Source organism: Polypterus senegalus, chromosome 4 (assembly GCF_016835505.1).
Source record: "Polypterus senegalus isolate Bchr_013 chromosome 4, ASM1683550v1, whole genome shotgun sequence".
NCBI classification, from domain to species: Eukaryota; Metazoa; Chordata; class Cladistia; order Polypteriformes; family Polypteridae; genus Polypterus; species Polypterus senegalus.
This window is the reverse complement of record NC_053157.1, coordinates 250,223,321-250,231,474: the sequence shown is the minus strand read 5'-3', so window position 1 is coordinate 250,231,474 and position 8,154 is coordinate 250,223,321.

Here is an 8,154-nt window from a genome sequence, read left to right as displayed (position 1 = left end):
CCCCGGGGGTGGATGAGATACGCCCGGAGTTCCTTAAGGCTCTGGATGTTGTAGGACTGTCTTAGTTGACACGTCTCTGCAACATCGCATGGACATCGGGAACAGTGCCTCTGGATTGGCAGACCAGGGTGGTGGCCCCCCTCTTTAAAAAGGGGGAATGGAGGGTGTGTTTAAACTACAGAGGGATCACACTCCTCAGCCTCCCTGGAAAAGTCTATTCGGGGGTTCTGGAGAGGAGGGTCCATCAGATAGTCGAACCTCGGATTAAGGAAGAACAGTGTGGTTTTCGTCCTGGTCGCAGAACAGCAGACCAGCTCTTTACCCTTAGCAGAGTCCTGGAGGGTGCATGGGAGTTTGCCCAACCAGTCTACATGTGTTTTGTGGACTTGGAAAAGGCGTTCGAATGTGTCCCTTGGGGAATCCTGTGAGGGATGCTCCAGGAGTATGGGGTGCCGGACCCCCTGATAAGAGCTGTCAGAGCTTGGTCCGCATTGCCAGCAGTAAGTCGAGCCCGTTTCTAGTGAGAGTTGGACTCCGCCAGGGCTGCCCTTTGTCACCGATTCTGTTCATAACTTTTATGGACAGAATTTCTAGGCGCAGCCAGGGTGTTGAAGGGGTCCGGTTTGGTGGACTCAGGATTGGGTCACTGCTTTTTGCAGATGATGTTGTCCTGTTTGCTTCATCAGGCCGTGATCTTCAGCTCTCTCTGGATCGGTTCGCAGCTGAGTGTGAAGCGGCTAGGATGAGAATCAACACCTCCAAATCCAAGACCATGGTCCTCAGACGGAAAAGGGTGGAGTGCCCTCTCAGGGTTGGTGGAGAGATCCTGCCCCAAGTGGAGGAGTTCAAGTATCTCGGGGTCTTGTTCACGAGTGACGGAAGAATGGAGCGTGAGATCGACAGGCGGATCGGTTTGGCATCCGCAGTGATGCAGGCTCTGCATCTCTCTGTCGTGGTGAAAAAGGAGCTGAGCCGTAAGGCAAAGCTCTCAATTTACCAGTCAATCTACGCTCCTACCCTCACCTATGGTCATGAGCTATGAGTAGTGACCGAAAGAACGAGATCGCGAATACAAGCGGCTGAAATGAGTTTCCACCGCAGGGTGTCTGGGCTTTCCATTAAAGATAGGGTGAGGAGCTCAGTCATCCGGGAGGGGCTCAGAGTAGAGCCGCTGCTCCTCCGCATCGAGAGGAGTCAGATGAGGTGGCTCGGGCATCTGATCAGGATGCCTCCTGGACGCCTCCCTGGTGAGGTGTTCCGGGCACGTCCAACTGGGAGGAGGCCCCGGGGAAGACCCAGGACACACTGGAGGGAATATGTCACCCAGGTTGGCCTGGGAACGCCTTGGGATTCTCCTGGAAGAGCTGGAAGAAGTGGCCGGGGAGAGGGAAGTCTGGGCCTCTCTGCTTAAGCTGCTGCCCCCGCGACCCGACCTCGGATAAGCGGAAGAGGATGGATGGATGATATTATTTTGTAATGTAATATTGTAATAAATGATCAATTTGCAAAATTATTATTTTTTCTAATAAAGTCCTGAGTTTATTCTTGCAAATTACAATATTATCTCATTTGAGCTGTGTGTTCTGATAAAAAGAACAGCTACAGAATTCTTTCATTAAGAAAAGTAGTACAATGCTCTATGAATTACAGTAATATTTTAATGATTTGCAAATGTTACAGCAAAAGATGGTTTACAAAATATCTGTGATTGTGAGCCACCAAACCCAGCCCAGCTATCTGAGTTATTTGGCACATTCTTAATCATTCTTACAGTAGATGCTGCAACTGTGTTCATGTGATGTGTTTCAGTCAACTTGTCATATGGGTTGAACGCATATCTTCTTGTAAAATCTTTAATCTTCATGCCCGCCATATTACACTGGAAGAACTTTTGTATGAAAACACATAAGTGTGGTAATTTTGATTTTGTCCACTCCATCAATTTTTTTTCTCCCATCTAACTTTTTTCACTCCCTTAACAGGCTTTGGGCTTTACTGAAATAATTATTTAAAAAAAAAATGTTTACATTTTACTGAACTGAAGCATTAATTTAAATGACAATTACAATGTTCTTTAATCGTAAAACTTCACAAAGTGTTTGAAGTGCTTCTCTGAAAAAAAATGTGAAAAAATAACAAATATGTCAGCATGTCAGTTTGCAAACGCTAGAGTCTGTTGAGAGTTTATGGTTTGTTCTGTGGCGTGAGATTTAAATAAAAAAAAAAAAATACATTTTGCTTTAAAAACTTGGGTTTTGGTTGCCGCTAAGGAACCGTGTGGGAATTTTTAAAGCTTTTTTTCCCTTTAGAAGGGTTTTTTTGCTTTTTTTTCGCCCGCACAAGAGCAAAAGTAGCTGGGTGTTTGGAAGTGTGCTTGGAAAAGTTATTTGTACCTGTACGTGTTCTTGTTATCTGTATTTGAATTAGCATCGAGGCGGCAGGGTAGAAAGCAGCAGTAACTGATATCGGCATTTGTAAATAAATAACCGCGTCGTCGTAACAGAGATTCCTTAGTTTAAAGGAAAAGAAAAAAAGGCCGCGGCTGACTTCAAAGCAGAAAAGGTGGAAACTCAGCAGTGCGCAGGTAAGCGGCCAGCGTTAAGACGCCGATCAGGCACAAGGAGCAGTAGGAGCAAATAAGGTAGTAAAGTTTTATTTATTTGTTTATTTTAGATTAAACAGTCCTTAGCGGTCCAGAGGTAGAACAGTTAAGTGGGCGACAGCGTATTGGTTCATTAATACAAACAGTGCGAGTGAAGAGCTTGTAAGTAAGAGGAGCGCAAAGTTAGGAGAAGAGACAGAGAAAAGTCAACCTCATAGAAAGACAAATAGCAGGCAGCTGAGATGGAGAACAGGACCGGAGACAAGGTGTAAAATATCTGTAGCAGATCTTAGTGTTACCATTTAAGTTAAGGAGCAGCTGAAAGAAGAAGAAATTTAATTTTAAGAAAAAAAATATTAGTTAAGGCAGCTTAGTAATCCCAAATCAAATTTTAATAATGAGGCCAGTGCAATGCAAGTCCTGTTGGATGTTGGACTTTTAGATGATGGTTTGGAAGAGCCAGTTGTCTATGAGGGCTACATCTGCAAGAGATGCCAGCTGATCCAGCACCTCGAGCTCAGGGTCGCTGAACTGGAGGAGGAGTTGGCTGACCTGCGTTGTAATAGAGAATTGGCGGACTTGGCCCAGGTGTCCTTTAGAGAGATAGTGTGCACCCCTAAGGTGGCGCGGGAGGAGATTCCAGACCAGACAGGTAGGAATAGGTGGGTCACGGTCACAAGGCGTAAGGTAAAGGGTGCACACTGTCCGGGGGCATCAACCCCAGAATTAGAAGTGTCTAACCATTATCATGTCCTGGCGGAGCTGGACGGTGACTCTGATAATTCTGAGGTGGTAGGCAGGGTTGAGGAGCCCCAACGGGCCACCTCAAAACCAGTTCCCAAAAAGAGAGAGGTAGTGATAGTTGGGGACTCAATCATTAGGGGGATTGAAGCGCAGGTGTGCTCCAGAGAGAGAGAGTCTGCACGGTGTGTTGCCTTCCGGGAGCACAGGTGGGAGACCTCCCTGGAAGGGTGGATAGGCTCTTGGCCAGAGCGGGGTGGATCCAGTTGTCATTGTCCACGTTGGAACAAATGACATACATAAGGGTAGTCTGTCTGTTCTGCATTCCAAATTCAAAGAGTTAGGTACCAAGCTGAGGAGCAGAACTGACAAGGTAGTCTTCTCCGAAGTTCTGCCTGTGCCACGCGCCAGTCCAGGTAAGATTGAGGAGATTAGAAGGCTTAACGCGTGGCTCAAATCTTGGTGCAGGGTAGAAGGGTATAGGTTTATGGGGCATTGGGACTCCTTTTGGAACAGATGGGACCTGTTCCACCATGACGGGTTACATCTGAACTGGAGGGGCACCAATGTATTGGGGAGGCGTATGTGTAGGCTAGTCGAGGATTGTTTAAACTAGGGAATGGGGGCAGGGAGTTTAGGACAGGCCAGATTTAGATCTATACATGGAAGAACAAACAATGGTGTAGAAATAAAAATGCATAGTAATGTAAATTTTAAGCAAACACGTAAAGATAGAAGGATTAACACATTAAAAATAGCTTGCCTTAATGCTAGAAGTATCAAAAATAAGGTAAGTGAGTTGGAGTTGTATGTAGCAGAGCACAATTATGATATTATAGCAATAACGGAAACCTGGCTAAATAACAAAGATGGGGATGAGTGTAACATAGAGGGATACACATTTTTAGGAAGGATAGACAGAACAGAAAAGGAGGTGGGGTTGCTGTTTATGCCAAACAGGAATTAAATGTAAGTCATCTTCAGTTGGATGATGAGCCCCATCTTAGTGAGGACATGTGGCTTCGCCTGGAAAATATTAGGGAAAAGGTCTCATTTTAGGAGTGTGTTATAGACCACCCAATTCAGACAGTAATTTCAACACACATCTTTTTAGTAATATCAAAAGGCAAGTTTACAGGGGATATTATAGTCATGGGGGACTTTAATTATCCAAATATTAACTGGGATAACCTTACAGATGGAGGAGCACAAGAGCAGGAGTTTTAGAAGTAATCAGTGACTGTTTTTAACACAGCATGTTAAAGCACCAACAAGGGGTGAAGCCTGTCTGGATTTAGTATTCTGTAATAATCAGGATAGAATTGAGGGTGTAGAGGTGATTGAACCACTAGGGTCAAGTGACCATAATGTAATACAATTCTCAGTATTTTGTAAGAGTACAGATGCAAAGACTAAAATTGTTAAGTTGAACTTTAGTAGGGCTAATTTTGAGCAGATGCGACAAAGTCTAAGTAGGATAGACTGGGATAAGCTTTTAAATGTGGAGACAGTCGAGGAGCAGTGGAACAGGTTTAAAAATGTAATGCAGGACAGATACATACCTAAATTTGGAAGTAATAGGAAACTAAAAAACTCCACGATGGATTAATAAAGATTTAAAAAGAAGTTGCAAAGGAAAAACTGCTGTATAAGGCATATAAGACTAATGACTGCAAAGAGAACCGTCGCGTATGAGAAAATGAGGGCAACCATTAAGAAGGATATCAGAGAGGCTAAAAGACAGTTGGAGAGGAATATAGCAGATAAGATGAAAGAAGACCCCAAGAGATTCTTTCAGTATTTTAGTAGTAAAAGAACAATTAAGGAGGAGGTCAAGTTCATCAGGAATAGTAAAGGGAATTAAAAGATACAGACAATGAAATAGCAGATGCCCTAAACTTACATTTTTCTGAGGTGTTTACAAGTGAGCAAGTGGATAACCTGCCAGAGGTAAACAACTACTAAGGAGGTACTGAGGGATTTGGAAATTGTAGAGGGAGAAGTGCTGCTCAGATTAAATAAGATGAAATCAAACAAATCACCAGGCCCAGATAATATTTATCCTCGTGTTCTTAAGGAGGCTAGTGAGTACATATATAAACCCTTGACACATATTTTTAGGAAGTCACTGTGCACTGGAGAGATTCCAAAGGACTGGAAAATGGCAAATATCATCCCATTATATAAAAAGGGTGACAGGGCAGATCCAAGCAACTATAGGCCAGTAAGCTTAACAAGCATCACAGGAAAATTAATGGAAGGAATTATTAAGGATAAGATTGAGCAACACATGACAAGGACAGGAGTTATTCTGAACAGTCAGCATGGGTTCAGAAGAGGGAGGTCGTGTTTTACTAACATGTTGGAATTCTATGAGGAGGCAACAAAAGGATACGATCAAAGTGGAGCTTATGATATTATTTATCTGGACTTTCAGAAAGCATTTGATAAGGTGCCACATGAGAGGTTGGGCATCAAGTTAAAAGAAGTGGGAGTTCAGGGTGATGTTTTTAGATGGGTGCAGAATTGGCTCAGACACAGGAAGCAGAGGGTGATGGTGCGAGGAACCTCATCAGAACTGGCCGATGTTAAGAGTGGTGTTCCACAGGGGTCAGTGCTAGGGCCGCTGCTATTTTTAATATATATAAATGATTTAGATAGGAATATAAGTAACAAGCTGGTTAAGTTTGCAGATGATACCAAGATAGGTGGATTAGCAGATAATTTGGAATCCGTTATATCATTACAGAAGGACTTGGATAGCATACAGGCTTGGGCAGATTTGTGGCAGATGAAATTTAATGTCAGTAAATGTAAAGTATTACACATAGGAAGTGAAAATATTAGGTTTGAATACACAATGGGCGTCGAAAAATAGAGAGTACACCTTATGAGAAGGATTTAGGAGTCATAGTGGACTCTAAGCTATCAACTTCCCAACAGTGTTGAGAAGCCATTAAGAAGGCTAACAGAATGTTAGGTTATATAGCACGATCTGTGGAGTACAAGTCCAAGGAGGTTATGCTCAACCTTTATAATGCACTGGTGAGGCCTCATCTTGAGTACTGCGTGCAGTTTTGGTCTCCAGGCTACAAAAAGGACATAGCAGCACTAGAAAAGGTCCAGAGAAGAGCGACTAGGCTGATTCCAGGTCTACAGGGGTTGAATTATAAGGAAAGATTAAAAGAGCTGAGCCTTTACAGTTTAAGCAAAAGAAGATTAAGAGGTGACATGACTGAAGTGTTTAAAATTATGAAGTGAATTAGTACAGTGGATCGAGATTTGTATTATAAAATGAGTTCATCAAGAACACGGGGACACAGTTGGAAACTTGTTAAAGGTAAATTTCGCACAAACATTAGGAAGTTTTTCTTTACACAAAGAACGATAGACACTTGGAATAAGCTACCAAGTAGTGTGGTAGACAGTAAAATGTTACTGGACTTGACGTTTTCTTGGAGGAAACAAGTGGATAGGCTTTGTTGGGCTGAATGGCCTGTTCTCGTCTAGAGTGTTCTAATGTTCTAATATCAGTTTCAGTCATTTTACACCATGTTTGCAGGGTATTTTCCGTTCGTCAATAAAATCATCTGAGATCAGATGCTTCAACTTGGATGAGTTAATGCTGGTGAAACTCATCCGGGATATGTCAGTGTTTCAAACGCAGCCGTGTAGTAGATTAGTCGAGCTGAATCTAATCATCCGAGATGAAGGATATGAAGAATATCAAGATTTAATATGCACAAAGGGTAACACTGCAAAAGCAGCCTAAACCAGAAAAGACGGCTGGCAAAAAGTGGCCGACAAATTAAACGCTAAGTAGTGTGCATTGTCCTTACTGAATGAAGCGTTTCATTTCCTATGTGTCAGATTAATTATTATTTAATATGTCATAATTTCAGATCAAACGTGAGCACAAGGAGAACATGGGAACAGGTTAAAGTGAAGTACAAGAATATACTTCAAACTGGTAAATATTGGTATATAACTATTTAAAGAACTGTTGACATATAATATAAAAAACATTAATTTTAAAGCTTATAAAAAGGCAGACAAGCAATAAACAGGTGGAGGTCCACGCGGTCCAGACCTAACCCCTGCGGAAGAGTTGGCTCTCCAGTAAAATGTCCATCGCCCTGTTTCTGAGGGCATTTTGTTGGGTCAGTTGCAGGGAATGTCATATCCCTAAAACTTGTGTCTGACCAACGAGATATTGACGAAGGTCAAATATTTGATGAAGACACTGTGTCTGATTATTCATCAGGAGGTGAGATACATTTTCCTAATAATGTTTGATCAAACTCCCCTCTGATCAGTCCCATGTGCCCCAATCAAATTTTGAAATCCTGGGTAATGAGAATGTCAGGCTGATTGTGAGATTCTTTACGGAACGTTGGGTGTTTTTGCCCGTGTATTACCTATGCAATGGCATGAAATGCCACTTTTATTGTCTGCACACGCAGGTGCCCAGGAAACACTATGAAAACCCAAAGGAAATATTTCAGAGCCAAACAGACTTTACAAATTGCTGACAAACTGCACTTTTAGACAGATTTTCCGCATCGCCTACAGTATATAAAAAAGTGCCACTTGCAAAAAAAGTTTGACTTCGAATATAAGGTGCTAATAAATCTTTGAGGTACAACATTCCCACTCGGCTAAAGCGATATCTTTCGAAAAGAATTTCCTCCGGAAACAATAAAAGATCTTGCCGATTGCGCAAACCCCTCTCTATATGAAATTCTCTTCTTATAATTTGTGCACTGATATCAATTGGTTGCTCACTCATGAACGGTGAAGCCATGACTGAA